The 22,330-nt window shown below is 47.4% G+C and overlaps 1 long non-coding RNA gene across 1 annotated transcript; it reads right to left on the bottom strand.

Annotated features, from left to right (window-relative positions):
* Positions 1-13,834: 13,834 nt before the first annotated feature.
* LOC115514526 lies at positions 13,835-21,774 on the bottom strand. The gene is made up of 2 exons (XR_003969006.1): positions 21,659-21,774; positions 13,835-14,201 (listed from the first exon to the last, which is right to left on the bottom strand). It is a non-coding gene; the product is annotated as an uncharacterized LOC115514526 (long non-coding RNA).
* Positions 21,775-22,330: the final 556 nt, after the last annotated feature.

The raw sequence follows: 22,330 nt of genomic DNA, 5'->3' as shown, positions 1-22,330 counted from the left end.
TTACGTCTGGCTTGTTTCCCTCCGCGAGATGCTTTCACAGGCCATCCACGTTGTCGCACGCGTCCCAACTGCATCCATTGTGTGGATAGACCACATCTTGTTGATCTAGCATCTGTTGGACACTTGGGTTGCTTCCCCCTTTTGGTTCTTGCGAGTGACACTGCCATGAACACGGGTGAACACGTTTCTGTTTGAGTCTCTGTTTTCAATTCTTGGGGCATATGCCTGAGAGTAGAATCACTGGGTCATAGGGTAATTCTATACTTAACTTCTTGGGGAATTCCTTTTTGCTATGGAAATAAATAGGTTTGAAAAAGGGGGTGAAAGTGCAATGTCACGGAGTCAGTCTTGTTGCTACCACTAACAACCAAACTGGGGCACCTGGGTGGCTCTGTCGGTTAAGTGTCCAACTTTGGCTCAGGTCGTGATCTCATGGTTTTGTTAGTTCGAGTCCCTCGTCAGGCTCTGTGCTGACAGTGTGGAGCCTGGTTGGAATTCTCTCTCTCTCTCTGCCCCTCCCCCCTCAAAACAAACAAACAAACAACACCAAACAATCCCATGTGTGGTTTGGAATGGTGAGGATATTCTTGATGATGTGTTTTTTTGGTTTTTAAATTTTAAAAATTATTTTTATTATTGTTTTTAAAGTAGGTTTCACTCCCAATGTGGGACTTGAACTCACGATCATGAGATAGAGAATTGCAAGCTTTCCCGAATGAGCCACCCAGGGGCCCCTTGATGATGAATTTTTAATTTGATGATGCAAAGATAAGAAATAGTTGGATTGTTATGAGAACTGTGTTAAAAATTCAGCCTTATTAGAGTGAATCTGTGGGGTTAAAAAAAAATTTTTTTTAAACATTTATTTATTATTGAGAGAGAGAGAGACAGACAGAACATGAGCAGGGGAGGGGCAGAGAGAGGAAGACACAGAATCTGAAGCAGGCTCCAGGCTCCGAGCTGTCAGCACAGAGCCCGATGTGGGGCTCGAACCCACAGACTGCGAAGTCATGACCTGAGCTGAAGTTGGACACTTAACCGACTGAGCCGCCCAGGCGCCCCTGTGTGGTTTTATTCTAAGAATCAGAATCTCTCCATTCTTGAGGTGATATTTGAAACAGGGTGGGGAACGCTGGCCCTGTCTGCCATCAGCAGTTCTGTACAAAGACCCTGGGCCCCAGGCAAGGGGGCTTTCAGCTTTTTTTATTTTTATTTTGAGAGAGAGAGAGAATCCCAAGCAGGCTCCACACCATCAGTATGGGGCCTCGCACTGGGTCTCCATCTCATGAACCTGTGAGATCACGACCTGAGCTGAAATCAGGAGTCAGATGCTCAACTGACTGAGCCACTGAGGCACCCCAAGGGGGCCTTAAGATGGGGAGACCAGGGATCTGGGAGGGGAGGGCACAGGTCCAGGCAGGTGGAGTCTGAAGGAAAGGGCACCTCTAGGGCAGTCACTGGGATGGAGGGTGGTGGGGAACAGGGGCACTGGACTCTTGGGTTACCACGAGGCTGCAAGGGAATCAGAGACAGTTCAGAGCGGCAAGTGACCTGGAGTTTGAGAAAGCAGCGATGTCATGAAAGCCCTAGGTCCCACTGCTGAAGGCACCTCACAGCAGTCTTGGCAAAACCAGGAGGGCTGACGGCTCCTCGAATTTCTGTTTCTTCTGAATTATCTGTCAAAACTTTGTTCTTGTTCGGTTTCCAGCTCTTTTTCTGCCTGTCATGACTCAGTGTGTGGGTGGGTGGGGGGGGACAGGTCTCTGGGGGGCCAGGGAGGACGCAGCTGTAACTTTGGAAAGGCCCTCCTGGGTGTTTTGATGACTATCTGCCCTGAATTTCCCGCAGCAGGTCATGTTAAAACTGAAACGCCCTCAGCAAAATGGTAAAAAAGCGACACGATTAAAATCACTCCTAGAGCACACTGGTGAGTGTATTTTCTCTCCAGTCCTTTTCTACGGGTACCTTGAGAGGAAGAGGAAGAGATTGTTCTCGAGTGGCTACCTCAGGGGAAGGCTCTGTGTCATCAGTTTGCCTCAGAGCCCAGGTCTGGCCCCCACAAGGTCCTCTACTGTGGGCATCACGTCTAAAAGGTGAGGCCTCTGTGGAGACAGATGGGATTCTCTCCTCAAGGGTTAGCTCCATGTTGGGAGTTTTCTGCCCACCGAGTCCCTGGCCTGTGTCTGCACTCATGGCACCTGTGGTGGGGATCCCAGAGCAGGTGGGCAATTTCCAGGGCTTTCTGGTCTTGGTTCCTCCCTCTAACTCCTTTTTCCCGCCATTCAGACTCTAGCACATTACTGGATTCTGCCTGTCAGACTTGCAAATCTCAACCAGGATATGGTATTTAAGCAGATGAAGGATATTTTTAAGGCAAATATCTTCTTTCTTTAACTTCATAAATTATTTACTTTGCATGACTGTTGACCCCTGGCCCATGTGAGGTGAGCGTATCCATCCTTCACTGCCATTTTCCACCAGGGCAAGCCACTTTCCCAGTGGCCCCTGACTCAGAAGTTCTCTTTTTCTCCTGTGTCCCAGCTGCCATCTTGGGCAGTTGTAACATCACGTTGATAACGAATTGGTTACTTCATTCATTCCGTGATGAAATTATCGGGCAGCTACTTCTCTTGGCTACTAAACAGCGTTAAGATAAAATACAAAATGGAAACCAGACCCGGAAATTCCCTGACAAAACCAGTGAAGCCATGGAAGCGAAAGCTAATTTTGCTTATCCTGCAACGCAGGTGACATTAGGTTGGGTCGCTTCTTGTAAACACCTCGAAAAATCATAAATCAAACTTAAACTGTTTTCCAAAACTGGCATGAAAGAACCCTTTTCACCAGTACTCATCATTAGAGAAAACTCCAGTGCTATAACCACTGCAAAAACTCAACAGCCTCTGAATTTTCACTGTATAGACTGTCCTACGAACACACACCACTGAGATCCATCCCACTGTTGGCTTCAAAGTTCCCAGTTCCCGAACTGTTTTTATACGCACAATAAGCTCTCGCTAATTACTATTTTTTTTTGCTCTGATGGTTTTCATTTTGCTATTTCTGGATTAGTGACAGCAGGAATAGAAATAATGTTACTATGAGTAACAAGGATAAGAAATCATCCATTCGTCATGTGTTACATTCTGGCTGTGTCTGTCTAAAGCCGGGGGAACAGAGGATAAGTACTGTGCATAGGATAAGTACTCAACACTGGAAAATGTTTCTTAAGTTGAATCAAATACTCCATAAAATATGCCATTCACCTTTCAGATACGGTTATTCAGAGATGATTCCATCAGACCACAGAATTTTGAATAAGATTACCCTAGGGGGCGCCTGAATGGCTCTGTCGGTTAATTAGCCAAACTCTTGGTTTTGGCTCAGGTCATGATGTCAGGGTTCATGGGTTCGAGCCCCGCATCAGGCTCTGCGTTGACAGTGCTAAGCCTGCTTGGGATTCTCTCTCTCTCACCCTCTGTGTCAAAATAAATAAATAAACTTGGGGCTCCTGGGTGGCTCAGTTGAGCGTCCGACTTCGGCTCAGGTCATGATCTCACGGTTCGTGAGTTCAAGCCCCCCCATCGGGCTCTGTGCTGACAGCTCAGAGCCTGGAACCTGCTTCGGATTCTGTGTCTCCCTCTCTCTGCCCCTCCCCCCACTTGCACTCTGTCTCTCTCTCTCTCTCAAAAAGAAGCAAACATTAAAAATAAATAAACTTAAAAAACAAAGATCATCCTAAAATGATCTGGGTGGAAATATTACCCATTATCACACCGATTTCTGTTTGGATCCCATAACCCAGGTCCAGGATCAGTGTCAGGTCAGGGCCTGCGTTTTCCAAGTGGAGTCTGTGCAGAACTGGTAGGTTTGCACAAACTATGACTCACTGCACAACCATCCTCCGTGTGGGGGCCTTGGTCACATGGCGGGAAGAGGGTTTGCCCCTCACAGGACGTTTGCCCGCTTCGGTCGCACTGCCGTTAAAGTCCCGGTGTGGGGAGGTTGTCGGCCTTGTAAGATAGGGTGCAAGCTCAGGGTTAAAGTTACTTCCTTTTTACACACGTTGGAGACAATCTCTCTGGTCGTTACATAAATAGACCCCTGCCTGGACGCACGCAGTCCCCGCTTTTGTTATTTGGGTTGCCGTGCGGCTTCTTGTAGACGGTTCCTTGTCCTTCCCGGTAGGGACTAGTTCACTCTCGGTCCTCACCCAGCCTCTGACCGCTTGGTCTGGGAGCTGACCGCCACCCTCAGGTGTCTGCACAGATGAGGGACATCTGCCCAAGTTTCTGCTCTCACGTCACAGTCTGCTACGAACTGAACTTTCCGTGCTTAATTTTTCCTTACAACTATCAATATCACCAGCCAATTTTGGGTATACATGTCGGGCTGTGTGCCAGCTTCATTAGGTTCGGGTGGAGTCTCTTTCTGTTGATTACCTTCGCGTGTTTATTTGTATTTTACTTATTCTAATTTTTTTTTAACATTGATTTATTTTTGAGAGAGAGAGACACGCACACAGAGTGCGAGCAGGGGAGGGGCAGAGAGGGGGGAGACATGGAATCTGAAGGGGGCTCCAGGCTCTGAGCTGTCAGCACAGAGCCCGATGCGGGGCTCGAACCCACAAACAGTGAGATCATGACCTGAGCTGAAGTCGGATGTTTAACCGACTGAGCCACCCAGGCACCCCTCTTTCACTTTAAAAAAACCAAACACTTAAAAAAAAAATCTTTATTTATTTTTGAGAGAGAGAGTGTGAGCAGGAGAGGAGCAGAGAGAGAGGGAGACACAGAATCCAAAGCAGGCTCCAGGCTCTGAGCTGTCAGAGCCCGACACGGGGCTCGAACTCACGGACTGTGAGATCATGACCTGAGCCGAAGTCGGACGCTCTACTGACTGAACCACCCAGACCCTCCTCACTTTTTTTTAAAAAATGTTTATTTTTGACAGAGAGGGATAATGCAAACAGGGGAGGGGCAGACAGAGAGGGGGACAGAGGATCTGAAGCGGGCTCTGTGCCGACAGCAGTGAGCCCGATGTGGGGCTTGAACTCGCGAACCGTGAGCTCATGACCTGAGCCGAAGTTGGACGTTCAACTCACTGAGCCCCCCTGGCGCCCCACCACATTCTTTCACTCTTAACATCTGTGTGTTCTCACCAGCTGCTTTGAACCCTTTCCAATTTTAAAAAATGGGGGAATTCCAAACCACTTAACAGCATATTCTTGCTCCCGACTTGCCACTGGCTACAGGAGAAAGTTCCTTAAGAACGTTTGCCTGCCAAGCTCACTCTGCAGCGGAGCGGGGCTGTCCTGGGGTGCATGGCAGCAGGCGGCATGGTGTTTCCACGTGCGGCGTCTCGTGGATCCAGGAGGACCTCGAGCATCTCTGACGCTGCACACTTTCTTCTTCTCATCTTGGCCACGGCTCCATTTATGGCTTTTGCCTCGCTGAGTTCAGATCGGTCAGAAACCGGAACCCACCGCACATCGGTCTTTCTCTGCCAGTGTAACTCCTCTCCACTCCCTCCTTCTCCTGCCAAATCCCATCCCTCCCCGGCTTCAGTCACCTCCCATCCCTGTGGCTGTTCCCCGTGAGGTCCCAACTCGCTCATCCCTTTAGAACTACGGCCTCCCACCTTCCTTGGCTTCCCTCTGCCCTAACTACTCAGCCCTGCAGCGGATTTCTTTCTGTTCATCTGCGGTTTGTGGTAGAGGTTTCTCTTTCTGTCACTTCTGTTTATGCATGTTTACAGTCGGTTCAACGATCTGTTCTAATGGTGAGGAGGGTGGCGTGAACAATTTCAAAATAATTTACGTTTGCCTTTGGAGTGCATTTCTGCACTCACCTGTGAGTCTGGGGGTGTCTGACATTCTGGGAATTCACGTGTCAAACTTGGTGATGAAACTAAGGTCTAAACTGCCTTGGGAGGAACGGGGGAGTTATGCAGCATGTTTTTCCTCTGGCCCCTGAAATCGTCTTTGGCTCTCAAGTCCATGGTGAAGCTGAAAAGCGTCACTTCTCGTATAGTTGGCTTGCTGTGGACCCAGGAGAGACTTTCCAGTCCCTCCAGGGTGTCTGTCTCAGCTGTTTGTCTGGTATGCACTCTCTCAAGGGCGGGGGGAGATAATCAAGAGGCTGACTTGGAGGAAAATTGTCAGGGCTCGTGTAATTATCTGGGAGAAGAAACATTCCTTAATTGTATGACTTTGCCAAATGAACATTAAGTATATCTGCTCATCAGTGCACACACAAATTTAAGTGGCCTGATTGTTTTGAAAAGTTGTCCTTGCTCTCCTTGTTGTCAAATACGTAAGCAACACGATATATGATTGAAAATATTAACTGGCTTTCAAAAAAAAATTTTTTTTTAACATTTATTTATTTTTGAGACAGAGAGCATGAACGGGGGAGGGTCAGAGAAAGAGGGAGACACAGAATCTGAAACAGGCTCCAGGCTCTGAGCTGTCAGCACAGAGCCCGACGTGGGGCTTGAACCCACGAACTGCGAGATCATGACCTGAGCCAAAGTCGGCCGCTTAACCGACTGAGCCACCCAAGCACCCCTAACTGGCTTTAAACGGGCAGGGTCCTTTCACGTAGAGGTGCCCACACAGGGCTGAGTGAACATTGGACGTTCAGGGTGGTGTGGTGGGCAAAGGTCTGAGGCCCTAACCACACCATGAGAAATATTTAAAGTTCGCTGATTTGTTATGTAAACACTGTAACCTCAAACTCGGTCTCGGCAATGACATCCCTGTCCTCGGTGTCTGCCCTCCCCAAACGGAGGGGACATGGGCTGTTTTCAGAACAAACCTGCCAGCAGTCTCCTAATCTCGGGGTGAAAATGGTCTGACAAAGTTTCTGGAAGTTTTAATCTGCAAAGGATTTCAGGAGACTAAACTACAAACCTAGGGTGCTAAAGAGAAGGGGAGCCGACCACTAAGTGTGATTTCATGAAAATGAACTCAAAGCATGCGTAGACACCAGGGGCACACGGGTAAAAAGCCGTCATTGCCCCAGGGCCAGCCCAAGCGTTTACAGGTGTTCCTGCCAGGCTGGCCTCTCCCTCCAGGATCCTTGCAATGGCTTCTGGGATCATTCCACCAGCTCCCCTCCCCCAGCTTGACCATCCTCTCCAACCTCCTGAGCTTAGCGTGAGCCTTGCCTGGGGAGCTTAGTGTGAGCCTTGCCTGGGGTCAACCCATCCTGGACTATTAGACAAGATTCTGGGATGGTAGCACTGAACTTGACCGACCCCAGACAACTTCTTTGTTGTCCACTGAGCCATCCTCAGAGTCTGTGGTTGCCGAAATAGCATAAAGATTACATTTGGGAGCCTTGGGGGAGTAGAGAGGCCAGAGTGAGGCAGGGGAGAAATGCGTAAAAAAATATTTAATTCCTTGGCTCTGAAGAAGTATCAGGAATGGAGGGGGTCGGAATGGTGATGTCTCACACACAGCAGGGGCCACAGAGGGCCGGGGGATTGATGGCTATAAATGTTCACTCGTTCTTTCAACAAGTATTTGTTTCGCACCGTCTAGTTGTTAAACATTGGCCTAGGCACCACTGTGATACAAAAGTGGATTTGGGGTTAAATTTTAAACTTTATTACGCGGGAGAATAACTTAGGGAACTTGTCAAAGATATGGATTCCCAGGATTCCAGAGAGCCCAATTTCTTAGGTGTACATGGAGATGGGAAGATGCATTTTTAACAAGCATCTCAGGTTAATTCTAACACAGATAGTCCTGGGATCGGTTCAAAAACAAAACAAAACAAAACAAAACAAAACAAATGTAAAACTAACCTAAATGCATGAGAGTCTGCTAATTGCCCAGAGAGATTTCTATGTTCAACCAGCTCTTACGTAGTTAGCTTACCTTGAACACACCGGGTGTGGCCAGGCACAGTTCTACTCTGTGAAAAATTAAAGACGAAACAGCACACCCATCGCCTCAGACTCTGGAAAGCAATGCTAGGTTGGGAGACCACACTTGGGACATGGGACAGGGTTTAGGCAGCACAAAGGAAGGAGCATTAGATTACCTAGGATGACTTCCCACCATGGTAAGGCTGAGATCACAGGAAGAATTTCATTCTTTTTAATTTCATGCTGATGGCTCAACCACATGGTCCCACTTTGTCAAGTTTTTTCCTCATTCTTTTTGGTTCACGACCTTCACCTTCTGTCCTAGAATCAACCATCTTCCTGCAGTCTGAAGGCAGGCCCAGGAGTAGTCATTAAGAATGGTTCTTTGGAGGGGATCCGGGGTGGCTCAGTCGGTTGGGCCTCTGACTTGATTTTGGTTCAGGTCATGATCTCACGGTCATAGGATCGAGCCCCGCATCGGGCTCTGTACTGGTTGTGGAGCCTGCTTGGGATTCTCTCTCTTCCTCTCCCTCTGTCCCTCCCTTGCTTGCTCTCTTTCTCTCTTTGGATACTCTCTTGAATCTGTGGTTATTTTAATGCATGTTTAGAACATGATGCATCGGTAGGTAACATCACACAAATAGCTGCCAATTAGGGGGATGCTGGCTATTTAGCTCTGTCCCATCTCCAGTGACCAGTGGCATCTGCCCAGGGTTGTGGACACTGGCCTGCGCTCGGGAAATTTATGGGCTTTAGCAGAAAGGTTGCCTGTCTCTTGATGGATAAGGGCTTGAAGTCAAATCAAATCTAAGTGACCAATAGCTAAATCTGAAAATGAAGGCCACCCTTTAAGAGTGGTTCTAAGTGTGATGTAGGGTCTGAGGGCAACCCACCAGAGACATGATGTAGGCCACGAAGTCTACCCCGTGATTTCTGAAACTTTTCACATTTTTGTATCTCAGTCTTGTCTCAAGACATAGACTAAAACCTTTGCTTATGAAATCCTCGACTGGCAGTCTGACACCAATTCTCCTATGCCACCCGGGTGGGTTTCTTGATTCAGTTCAATTCAGTTTTGACGCTCACTACATGGAGTTACTGGGGACCTACAGGTTAAAGGGCAGGGTCCCCAGCAAGGTGGGCTGACACATGCTCGGTGAGTGGATGGGTGAATTCACTCCAAAAATATTTACTGACCAAGTGCACTATTCTGTGGAGAATGCCCCAACATGTTCCCTTCTGTCATGGAACTCGGATGTTGAGTTCCTTTCCTTCCTTCCTTCCCTCCCTCCCTCCTTCCCTCCCTCCCTCCTTCCTTCCTTCCTTCCTTCCTTCCTTCCTTCCTTCCTTCCTTCCCTCCTTCCCTCCCTTCCCTTTCCTTCCTTCCTTCCTTCCTTCCTTCCTTCCTTCCTTCCTTCCTTCCCTCTTCCTTCTTCTTTTCTCTTTCTTTCCTTTCTTTTTTCTTCCTTCCTCCCTTCCTTTCATGTTTATTTATTTTGAGAGAGTGCAAGGGGCGGGGAGGGGCAGAGAGAAAGGGGGGGACAGAGAGTCTGAAGTATGCTCTGCACTGACAGCAGAGAGCCTGATGCAGGGCTCAAACTCATGACCCGTGAGATCATGCTCTGAAGTCGGATGCTTAACTGCCTGAGCCACCCAGGCACCACTATTTTTTTTTTTTTAAGTACATCTTATTTATTTTGAAGGAGGGGAGCAGAGAGATAGAGAAGGAGAGAATTCCAAGCAGCCTCCATGCTGTCAGTGGGAAGCCTGACGTAGGGCTCGGTCTCACAAACTGGGGGATCGTGACCTGAGCCGAAATCAAGAGTTGGAATGCTTAGCCGACTGAGCCAACCAGGCGCCCCAATTTCCTTTTCTTACATTGACTCAGCATTCTATGGTTTTCAGAGGTTTCTACATTGTCTGAGTTAGGCTTCTTGTATATTGCCTGCACCACTCCCCGAATAAGAGACTTAAGATTCAGACCAGGGGCCCTGGCTGGAGCAGGGACTCTTAGGAATGACCTGACATGTCAACACCTAAGAGCAGTGCAATGCTGCCTCAGAACCCGGATTTAGGCTGTTAGAATTTCATCATGACCTTTTTCACTCCACGGATCCCTTTAACAGTGTGACGTCTATACCGCTTCTCAGAATAATGTTGTTAAATGCCTTGGGTTTAAGGCAAGCCAATGATAGTGAAATACAATTATTAAAATATTGAGGGGCGCCTGGGTGGCTCAGTCGGTTAAGCGGCTGACTTCGGCTCAGGTCATGATCTCGTGGTCCGTGAGTTCGAGCCCTGCGTCAGGCTCTGTGCTGATGGCTCAGAGCCTGGAGCCTGTTTCGGATTCTGTGTCTCCCTCTCTCTGACCCTCCCCTGTTTATGCTCTGTCTCTCCCTGTCTCAAAAATAAAAACGTTACAAAAAAATTAAAATATTGAAAGGTAATCAAATTGGATGATAGCAATATATGTGGCTCTTTCTTTACACATGAAATAACAAGGTAGTGGCTGATCTAATAGCTATCATTCAGAGGTCGTGATGAGCAAAATGCTACTCTGAATATCTGCAGACACTGGAATGTAGTATTAAAATGTCCGTGATTTCTTTCTTTTTTTTTTTTTTTTTAATATTTTTAAAGATCTTATTTATTTATTTTGAGAGACAGTGTGAGCGGGGGAGGGGCAGAGAGAGAGAGGGAGAGAGAGAGAGAGAATCTCAAGCAGGCTCCGGGCTGTCAGCGCAGAGCCCGATGCGGGGCTCGAACTCACGAAACCATGAGATTATGACCTGAGCCGAAACTGAGAGTCGGATGCTTAACCGACTAAGCCACCCAGGTGCCCCTAAAATATCCGTGATTTCTATTGGTGGCAGACACAGGCACTATTTTACAACTGTTAGTTTGTTGCCAACGTTCATAATTGAAGGGCATTCTACACTAAGTTTAGAGGTTAGTAAAAGCAAAAATGTCATTTTTCCCCCCATCCAAGTTCATGGACTCTTGAATTCCATTCTCCTTTGTTTGAAATGTCACTATAGAAGAGCGTTTTGGGGGGAAAGGTCTGTTTACTAACCAACTGTTCTACCACGGGAGTCAACATCTGCAATGGATATGTATTATAGGTTTGTAAAAAATGCTATAAAAATTATACTTATTAGTTAACTTGTATCCTCATGTATGTATACATTTATATAAAAGCAATGGACAAATATGTGTATGTGGATTTTTCTGGAATAAATAAGGTAAGCTTCAGACACCCTCTTATTTATGGGTATGTGTAAATTGTCTTATTCTTTAAAATATTTCTTAACGTTTATTTGTTTTGAAAGAGAGAGAGAGAGAGGGAGGGGCGGAGAGGGAGACAGAGGATCTGAAGCGGGCTCTGGGCTGATAGCAGAGAGCCCGATGTGGGGCTTGAACCCATGAACAGTGAGGTTGTGAACTGAGCTGAAGTTGGATGCCTAACTGGCTGAGCCATCCAGATGCCCTAATTATCTTATTTTTAAAATGTCTAGTTTTTAGAGAGAGAGAGAGAGGGAGAGAGACAGCATATGCATGTAAGCGAGCGGGAAAGGGGCAGAGAGAGAGGGAGAGAGAGAATCCCACGCAGGCCCCATGGCGGTCAGCACAGAGCTCAACGTGGGGTTTGGACTCATGAACCGTGAGATCATGAGTTGAGCCCGAAGCCAAGAGTAGGACGCTTAACTAGCTGAGCTACCCAGGGCGCCCCAGGTATGGGTAAATTATTCAAACAAAACAAAGCAAAACAAAACCCTGGCTAATGTCAGATCTGAGGATTCTTTTAAAATATCTACTGTGAAGAATACTCAAGTATTGTTTTAACGGGGTCAGCACATCCCAGTTAAACAAAATAACCCCAGAAAGAGAAGAATAAAAAGGACCGAAATGAACGGACTGGCTTACCGCTGCTTTCTGGGAGCCACGTTCATCTCTCCCTTGTCAGTTGATCCCGATGGTGCATCTCCCCAGGAGCTTTCAGAAGCTTCTTCTCACCTGGGTCTTAACCTCTGCAGGTGATGCTACCACAGGACTGCGAGCAGAGAGGGAGCCTGGCCACTAGTCTGTGTGTCATGGCGGGTCACCGGGGCCCCCACTGATCTGTCAGTGGTTTCTGACGTTTCACTTCCAGAGGCGGAGAGAAATCAGCATCCGCACTTGAGACGATTTCGCACTTGAACCGGCCAGGCCACGTCAAAGGCGGTATACTCTTTTTCCTTGGGCCTTGGCCTCCCAAGAGATGGTAGATAAGCAGGTCTTCCCTGAAGGAACACCTTCTCCCATCTGGGAACAGCCTCAAGTCATTACGAGTTGATAAGCCCATTAATTAACCAGCTGAAGCCCTTTCAAGTCGGTGGAGACGGCTTATCACTCGGCAGGGGGTGAGTGAGAGAAAACAAATCCACCAGAACTCGAGTGATGGTATCTAGAGGAGGTAAATGTGGCCACACAATAGTAAAAGTCTGGGGTGTTCTAGCAACACGTGGATTACAGGCCCATCAACGCTGAGCACTGAAAAGCTCTCCCATGTCTGGGATGCTTTTCTTTTTTTCTTTTTGGTGAACTGGCGAACTGCCTGGTGAAAGCAGGTAAAGAAAGAAGTCTAAAGCCCCTGGAATATAGGTTTCTAAAAACGTATTTTTTCTTTTGTTAATTTTTTAGTGTTCATTTATTTTTGAGAGGGAGAGAGACAGAGTGCAAACAGGGGAGGGACAGAGAGAGAGAGGGAGACACAGAATCCGAAGCAGGCTCCAGGCTCCGAGCCGTCAGCACAGAGCCCGACGCGGGGCTTGGACCCACGAGTTGTGAGACCATGACCCGAGCTGAAGTTGGACGCTGAAGTGACTGAGCCACCCAGGCGCCCCAAAATACTTTCAAAAACAGAAAATGAAACTAAATAGCAGAGGAAAATTATAAAGTCAAATAACAGAAGGCAACTGCTTAAAAATGAACTCCTGAGCCAGACCGCTCATTGAGTGCATCGCAGAGAGAACAGGTTTCCTGTGAACCCTTAAGACCTTCAAAGGGCAGTAAATGGAAAATACTGGTTCATTGTATATTTGGAGAGGTGTACTCGCAAATAAAGGACGGGGGTGGGGGGAGAGGGACACACACCCTTCAGAAACACCAAGCAAAACCATTCTTGAGACAGTCTTTGGGTGGGGAGGCTTTTTGGTTGTTTCAGCCATGTTTTGGAACAAATTAAATTGTGCATAAAGACACATTATACGCAGGGCAACTAACGAGCAGGGTCACTGAAGAGTGCAGTACTAGAATGTGCAGGAAAGATCCGATGGCAAGGACTCTGCAGGATGCGCCGTGGGGGACATTTAAGATATTTATGGTGACTCTTTTACTTATGCTGCTTAGAGGACAATCACTTCTTGTTTGTTCCTGAATCCTTGGTTTTGTCTTAACTTTTATATAACTTTATGTTATTGTAGGAAAAAATGGAAACAGAAAAGGGTCAGTAACTCCCGGGAAGGGGGTACAGCCCATGCACCATTCTTTACTATGAATTATGGGTTGGACAAATGGAAAAACATCTGCCCAACACCTGACCTCAAGAGCCAACTTTTCTTTGCCCTATGGGCCTTCGAAAGCTTAATGGCTGCTGAGATTCATTTGTGGGTGGACGGAACGAGCACGAACCCATTATTTTTTGGGTAAGTGATGTAAACTTCACTGGCACTGAAAAACAGTTCTGTGTATAAAATGCACTGCGGTCTAAAGGCTATTTATTTATTACAACCCTCCAACGGTCCGAAGATTTCACAATGGATCAGATATTTCTGTGTGCGCGTGCAATTTCTTTCTCATTATGTTTCTAAAAGCCCTCGTTGTATTCACAGTTTTCCAGAAAATCTGTCAGGTCACAACCCCAATGTGAACAGTTACCTCTAGAGATCAGAGAGTTTTATCTACCGTTGGAAACTTGCTGTTTGGTTTTCTAGATACCTGTTTATTTTCAGTTCAAAGACAAAATAGAAAACTCCAGAGTGGAAAATGGTACCTTTTAGTTCACACTCTTTTAATCCCTCAGTCCCCATAAAATAAACATTCTACAGTGTAAGCAGTGGGAAATAATGTAAACTCTGCAGAAACGGAAAATAAATTACTTTCTTTCGAACTTGGTGGAGGTCCTTTTACCGGACACCATACTCTGTTGCAAACAGAATTCTTGAACGGAGAATATGTCTTTGGTCTATTTCCCCATTTCTCCCGCATTGTGTAACCGGCATATTTCAAATTCACTTTCTTCTCCAACGGCAGCAAGAAGGCAAAAGACGGGTTTGTGTTTTGGGAGCCTGGAAAACAAAGCCATGTTTCAGTGATTTAAGAAGAGCTTTCTCCCCCCTGTGATGTCAAACTGGTAATATAGTTCTAAAAATCCAGAGTCCAAAAGAAAATTCACCTGCAGATAAATGATTCCCTTCACAAGACAGGGTTGGGAATCACTGTTTGGAATCGTCTTACTTAAGAGCGGTGGAGAATCCAATTCCACACCGCTCTGTGACCCAGTCAGCACGGTCACTGTAGGCAGCGTTCTGAACCTCCTGAAAAGATCAGGCGGATATTCTAAAATTCTGAATTTGGGCTTTACGGTCCCCGGGATCCTGCCGAGTGAGACCGCTCGGGATTTTAGATCAGGAATCCTGTTGCCTTGGATTTCAGTTTGTCTTTTATAGTAGGCACAGAAAGGAAGGTCTGAAAAATGCATTTAGGGCAAGAATGGAAGGGAGGAGATCTTATTGATGTTAAAGCTTTGTTGTTTCCTCTGAAAGGATATTAAGACTCCTGGACACTGTTGGAGCCTGAAATCTTTTAGAAGGAGCAGTCATCAAACTACATTTTAGAAAAGACAAACGAACCAAACCCCGAAGGTTCAGAAAGTCTCTGTTCATCATTGCGGAAGAAGTGTAAATGCAAGTATTTGGCCTTTAATCTAAATTTATACGTGGAAGAATTTGTCTGCTGGGCCAGAACATAGTGAGTTGGCCTCCCACAGATGAGTGGGGGCTCTAGAGCCAGAAAGGATGCTTGCTTAGCCTCAGAACAGAAGACAGTGACGAAGGCAGGGGACCAGGAATGCAGACTACTCTCCTCGCATCGGATTCAAGTCAGGGAAGTAAACAGAAAACAGGAGCACCCCGAGCACAATAATCCTCAACCAAAAGAAAATATTTTCGAAGTTGGGAAGGGAGGTTTGCCTGGGGCAGGACCTCACCCCTCCATTCAGGGAGGTGGCCAGCCTCACTTTGGGGGCTCTCGTGATCCTGGACCTGAGGCTCAGTGACACACATGGAGGAAAGGAGGGTAAGGGGAATGACGGTGGGCTTGGTGCACTGGAAACAGCCCAAGGAGGGCAAGTCTGAAGACCTTCCAAACCCAAAGTGGGTGGTTGAAGACCAGCTGATTAGACACCTTAGATTTGTACGTAGTGGTTTTGTGTTTATAGGGGCGTGGCGTATGTGGTTCCACATTAAAAAACAAAACAAAACAAAACAAACAAACAAAAAACACCTCTGCGTGTTGGCAGAAGTATAGAAAGTCTGAATACAGATTTTATAAATTGGAAATGCAACCACTCTAGTGAGGATTTAAAAAGAGGAGTCAGCTGTTTATTATTATCCAGTTACTCAGGAAAAAAAACATTTCAGAATTTTATGAGGACAGAATATATAGGAAATAGTCTATCTTGGTATGGAATGGATAAGAAATCAAAGAGAGCCCAAAACGTTTCTTCAAATTCTTTTTTAACATGTTTATTTATTTTTGAGAGACAGAGAGAGACCAAGTGTGAGCGGGAGAGGGGCAGAGAGAGAGGGAGACACAGAATCCGATGCAGGATCCGGGCTCTGAGCTGTCAGCACACAGCTGGACGCGAGGCTCGAACCCATGAACCGTGAGATCACGACCTGAGCCGAAGTTGGACATTTAACTGACTGAGCCACCCAGGTGCACCGCCCCGCCCCCCCCAAAAAAAGTTTCCTTAAAAGGGAGTTAAGAACTTCCCCCAAATTTTTAAAATGTTTATTTATTTTTGAGAGAGACCAAGAGACAGAGCACAAGCTGGGGAGGGGCAGAGAGAGAGGGAGACGCAGAATCTGAGGCAGGCTCCAGGCTCCCAGCTGTCAGCACAGAGCTCGACGCAGGGCTCGAGCTCATGAACCGTGAGATCACGACCTGAGCTGAAGTCAGATGCTAGCTGGCTGAGCCACCTTGGCGCCCCCATCACCACCTTTCGATGTCAGTGAGATGATAAAGATGACATCTTTAGATTCAAGTCCCCTCCATCTTTTATTTAAGTGGCCTGAGCTTCCCATTGTGCCCTCCAAGGATGGCTCAGGGCGAGGTACTCGCTGACCTTCATCTTGGAGCATAACGGTAATCAACAGTGTTTGAGTTGCTTCTTGAAAAGACAGTTTTAAGACCAAAATCACAGAGCCCAGGTGCTCCCCGAGGGAACCCTGAAGCCTCTGGTTTGCATAACAGACCCTGACCACAGAACGGCAGCAACCATACTCAAGACTATCGTATGACCATTAACTATCACTGAACATTTCTGCTCTACAGGCAGTTGGGGGAAGAAACGAGCACCTTTCTTTGCACGTGCAGTTAAGAAAAAGCTTTCTGAGGGGCGCCTGGGTGGCGCAGTCGGTTAAGCGTCCGACTTCAGCCAGGTCACGATCTCGCGGTCCGTGAGTTCGAGCCCCGCGTCAGGCTCTGGGCTGATGGCTCGGAGCCTGGAGCCTGTTTCCGATTCTGTGTCTCCCTCTCTCTCTGCCCCTCCCCCGTTCATGCTCTGTCTCTCTCTCTCCCAAAAATAAATAAACGTTGAAAAAAAAAATTAAAAAAAAAAAAAAAAAAAAAAAAGCTTTCTGGGCAAATAACTAACATTTATAGCAGGACTAGAGTCGACCTGGTTTCAGCTCAGGGTCATGATCTCACAATTCCTGCGTTCGAGCCCCGCATCAGGCTCTATGCTTATAGCACAGAGGCTGCTTCGGATCCTCTGTCTCCCTCTCTCTGCCCCTCTCCCCTCCCTCTTCCTCAAAAATAGATAAATGTTAAAAACAAACAAACAAACAAAAAAAAACACCTGAAATCCAATCATCTTCAAACAAAAGACTGAGCAGTAATATGGCAGGATCGGTGTTCCTGGGACAAACAACTGACTTTAATTCTTTCTGTTTGGTGCCACCCGGAAGAATGTATCATGCCCTTCTTCTGACAACAGTGAAAGCATCACAGGGGAGCCTTGGAAAGGAGCAAGAGCTCAGATTCTGGTGACTTCTTGGCTCTCTGTTCATATGAGATCTTACATGAGTTCCTCGACGGGGAGGTAAGCAGCAGAGGAGAGGAAGCGGAAGGACAGAAACAGTTGTTAACAGAGCGCAATCTTCCGTGTGCTACACGTCTACAACGCGTGCTGCAAAAACTCACGAGTGTGTTACTCTGAGGCTGACAGCACGAGGCTCTCTGGAGTCTGACCGCTCCAGGAGCAAAGCGACCGCCAGACGTTCCCGCTTTTGGCGGGCAAATCTGTCTACGCCGACTGTCATCCAAATGTCAACATTTTGATTCCTTGCACCTTTAATCGCCACAGACCTGACTGCGAGGAGGTGGCCCCTGACCGCGTATTGTGAGGACATGCAAAACAGAGGGTCCGTTTGCGGGATCATCACCCCGGGAGTTCCCGGGAAGGAATGTTTGCTTTGTACAGCGCTTTCTCCCGCGACACTGGATCCATTTTCAAAGGTGCAAAGCAGGGTCAAGTGATGGGTTCTGAACCACCGCCCACCGAGCTGGGAACGGGATCGGGCAGTTCACAAAGCAGAAAGGAGCCTTGGATAAGTGAGGGGGAAAACAACATTCTATGAGAGAGTTCCGCGAGAGATAGCCCTATTATACTCCGGCGAAAAAGAATCTGGACAAAGTCATAGCTTTTAATACCCAAAGAATGATCTTTTGTTATACAGAAATGATCCCCAAATTATAGGTCTGTTCAAATAACTGGTTACGATCTTCGAGGGCGGGCCAAGGTTCATTTACCCTGTGACTGACACGCAAAGGGCATCCTTCGGTTTGGGCATAAAGGATGGGGTGAGACAGGGGAAGCAGGTCCCGGGGGAGTCTCGACATGGGTGCTTACTGGCGGGGCACCTCGACCGTGCTGCTGACTCTCCTGGGCCAGCGTTTCCACAGCTCTGAAACAGAACCGCCCATCTCGCTGCACTGATCCCAGCATGACATGTGACAGGCGGTGGCAAGGGGTGGGAAGGTGACTCCCGTGCCAGCTTTGGAAGAAGAGGCAGGGCCAAGCAATGGAAAGATGGCTCTGCAGTCCTGGGGCTCGGGACCACGCCTCAGCTACCTTCTCGGGAAGGATCTGCCCCTGTGGGACAGCACCTGCCTCCAAGGGGTGCTGTGACCACCCGGGTGAGGTGCTCGGCACGGTGCCTGGCTCACTGAGGTATCTTCCACAGGCCGGCGTCCTGACCGCTAACCCTCGCTCAACACTGAAAAAAAACCTGGGGGTGCCCGGGTGGCTCAGTCGGTTAGGCGCCCTACTCTTGGTTTGGGCTCAGGTCATGAGTTTGTGAGCTTGAGCCCCGCGTCGGGCTCCATGCTGGCAGTGTGGAGCCTGCTTGGGATTCTCTCTCTCCCTCTCTCTCACTGCCCTTCCCCTGTGCTCTCTCTCTGTGTCAAAATAAGTAAGTAAACTTAAAAAAAAAAGGCTGGAGGAACACTTGTTAGGGAACACAGACCTAAGGATTTAAGTGTACATGACGTGTCCCTTGGCATTAGCAGAGTCTTAACCTATAATTAAGGTGTAACTGGGTTTTAATTACCTACTTGAGGAACAAATGAAAACGGACCACGAGGCTGGAAAAATACAACCCGAGAGAGATAAAAGGGTGAAAACACACTTGTTCTGGAGAAGAATGATAAATGGCAGAAATGCAGCAGAATGGGTTCTTGACGTGAAAGGGGAGATTAGTCAGGATGGGTTAATTTTCAGTGGAAGAGGAAGGATACTGTCATTTTCCCAAGAACTAGCTGGGAAACCCAAGACATTCTCTCTCTCTCTCTCTCACACACACACACACACACACACACACACACACACACACACACACACACACTTTATACCCAAAGACCAAAATGACACCATTATCAAGGCTTCTTTGTGAAATTAGTCTCCTTGGTTTATTTTGTGGGGGTTTCTTCTTCCGAATGGACACAGATTTGAAATGTGGTTGTGGTTCAAACTAAACACAGCCCCCATTCCTCAGTGAAAAACCATACGCCTCACACACCCCAAACCCAACAATTCCGCACGTTGTATTAATGTCATTTCATATTGGCGTGGTCCCTTACCTTTCTCATCATAGTCTCAGTCTTTAGTGCATTAGTAACAAAGACTTACAAAAAAGGAAAACAATCTCCCCATGTTGACGACTGGTAGTGAAACCAACAAAAGTGAGAATTCAGGTCAAGTAAGCCTGTCTAATAGGCCCACAGTCTGGGTGGCTCAGTGGGTGAAGCTTCTGACTCTTCGGCCCAGCTCAGGTCGTGATCTCATGGTTCGTGGGTCTGAGCCCCACGTTGGGTTCTGCACTGACAGCACAGAGCCTGCTTGGGATTCTCTCTCTCTCTGCCCCTACCCTGCTTACTCTCTCTCTCTGTCTTAAAATAAATGAATAAAAATTAAGAAAAAGAAAAAAAGGAAGGGATGCTGGGCTAAGGAACAGGAGCGAGTGTGGCGACGGAACTGGGAGTGTTGGGAAAAGGAATGTGTTCTGAGAATATGGTGAGGTTTGATATACGGGATGAGAAAAGCAGCTTCACAAGCCTTTACGACTGGGACTGAGAGTTTTCCCAGGGGCAGGATTAGGAGGGTGGTCATTTCTCTTCCGGAAGGGAAGCCAGGAAGGAAGCCAGCAGGTGTGACTGCAGTCCTGAGGGGCAGACATGAGTAAGACCAAGGGACCCCCACTGTGGGCTGCCTATGGGGGCTCCAAGTCAAGACCAGCCCTCTTAAACTGTGTGGACCATGAACTAGCGAGGGTCTCCTTTCTGCTGCCCTGTCCTTCTTATGACGCACAGGGCCCTCTGCGTTAGACTGGTCTCATCTTCATGTACCTTTCCAGTGGTACAAGAGCCCAATCCATCTGTTGTGTCACGGTCGAGTGTTATGCGTTGAACTGTCCCCAAAAAGATATGCTGAAGTCCTGACCCCCAGGACCGAAGACAGTGACCTTACTTGGAAATAAGGTCTTTGCAGAGATAGTCACTTTAAGATAGGGTCTGGAGGGTGGGCCCTGATTCAATGTGACTGGTGTCCCTATAAAGGACACCCCCATACAAAGACAGAGACACACAGAGAATGCTACAGCCATGGAGGCAGAGATTGAAACGATGTGGGTCCAGCTGGGAAACGTTCAGGATGACTGGCACCACCACAAGCCAGGAAGAGGCCAGGAAGGATTCTACCAGAGTCGCAGAGGGGACACGACTTGGCTGACACCTTGACTTTGGATTTCTAGCCTCTGAAACTGAGAGAACAAACATTTGTTGTTTTGAGCCGTCCAGTTGTGATACTGTTATGGCAGCCACAGGGAATGAACGCACCCAGATCCGTCTATCACGTAATTCTGACTCCGCACAAGAGGTATGTGGTAGGAAGGGAGAGTTATAAAATGCCTAAAGACACAGTAGTCCCCCTCATCTGCGGTTTCGCTTTCCATGGGTCTAGCTGTCCACAGTCAATGTGGTCTGGGAGCAGATGATCCTCCCGGCACGGTGTCAGAAGGTCAACAGCAGCCTAAAGCTATGTCACGATGTCTACGTCACCCCCTTCATCTCATCGTGTAGCCATGTTATCTCTCCCATCAGCACATGAAGAGGGGGGGAGTGCAGTACAATAAGGTATTTAGAGAGCGGGAGAGAGAAAGACCACATTCATAGAACTCTGATGACAGCATCTTGTTATAATTGTCCTACTTTACTGGTACTTATTATTGTTAATCTCTTACTGTGCCTAATTTGTAAATTACACTTCATCACGCGCGTGTACGTATAGGAAAAAACATAGCACACGCAAGTATTTAGTGCTATCTGTGGTTTTAGGCATACGCTGAGGGGCGGGGAGGGTTTGTGTGTCTTAGAATGAATCCACATGGACAGGGAGGGACACTATATTCGTTTTTTTTTTTTTTTTTTTAAATTTTGTTCATTTTTGAGAGACAAAGAGAGACACAGCATGAGCAGGGAAGGGGCAGAGAGAAGGAGACACAGAATCTGAAGCAGGCTGCAGGCTCCAAACTGTCAGCACAGAGCCCGATGCGGGGCTCGAACTCACGAACTGCCAGATCATGACCTGAGCCGAAGTTGGACGCTCAACCGACTGAGCCACCCAGGCGCCCCGACACTATATTAGTTTTAATTCCAGAGACAGAATAATGAGTTCACAGGGTTCCTTTTTTTTAATGGCAAGAGATGCCTTCAACCAATCTATATTCAGAAGCGACATGATTTGACTTTCACTGGATGGGACCCCTTTCTCACTGCATAGCCACATCGAGGAGTGACCCAAGTCACGGGCTCTTATTCAGTAGGAATTCATAGTAACCAAGTCAGGAAATTACTTATCAGCCCATGTTTTGTAGTAAATATTAGAAAAACAAGACAAAATAAAACTAAAACATATTTGGGGCAAGAAAGAAAGAAAGACACGGGAGGAAGCCCAGGAGCCTACCTGCACTGGGTCCTGTGGAAGTCTGGTTCATTTAGAACAAGCCTTTAACTTGCTCTGTTTCTGTATCAAGATCTATATCGTAGAAGCAGGGCCGGGTCGGCAGTCCTGGCATGGTGCTCATCTAGAGGAGAAAACGGAATATTGTATGTTAGCAAATGCCGCAAAATGATCACTCTGAACAGTGTACATCTAATGACATAAATTAACTACATAATTCAATTCAGCCTCCTGTATTAGGTCACCTGTATCTCTTTAAATTCGCCATCTGCTATTTCATTCTTGGGTTTAGGAAATGAAATAGAAAAGGCAGATGTCAACTTCCTGAATGTGGGTACCACTTACCTCCCCCCACGGCCCCACGGCACATCGTAGCTCCAAGATTCTCAGATCACATCTTTAATTAAGTCCCCCACCACCCTTAGAGGGAGGTACTAATTTCAGCCTCAATTTATTGATGGGACAGGGGACATTCAGGCACAAGCCATGTGCTCAAGGACATGGACAAGGACGAGCAAGTTAGTGGTGGGGACAGGATTGGAACCAGGCCCGTGCTCCTTGCTGCTCTGTGTCCAGATCAGTCTATCAGAGTGCGTCTGAGTCCACTTGCACCCGAAACCCTTGGTATCCCGGAGGAAAGTGCTGTGATTGCTGGCGACTCACGCACTAAAACAC

The sequence above is a fragment of the Lynx canadensis genome, chromosome B2 (genome assembly GCF_007474595.2).
Source record: "Lynx canadensis isolate LIC74 chromosome B2, mLynCan4.pri.v2, whole genome shotgun sequence".
In the NCBI taxonomy this organism is placed as follows: domain Eukaryota; kingdom Metazoa; phylum Chordata; class Mammalia; order Carnivora; family Felidae; genus Lynx; species Lynx canadensis.
The sequence above is the reverse complement of the archived record's forward strand: the minus strand, read 5'-3'. Positions and strand labels throughout refer to the sequence as shown.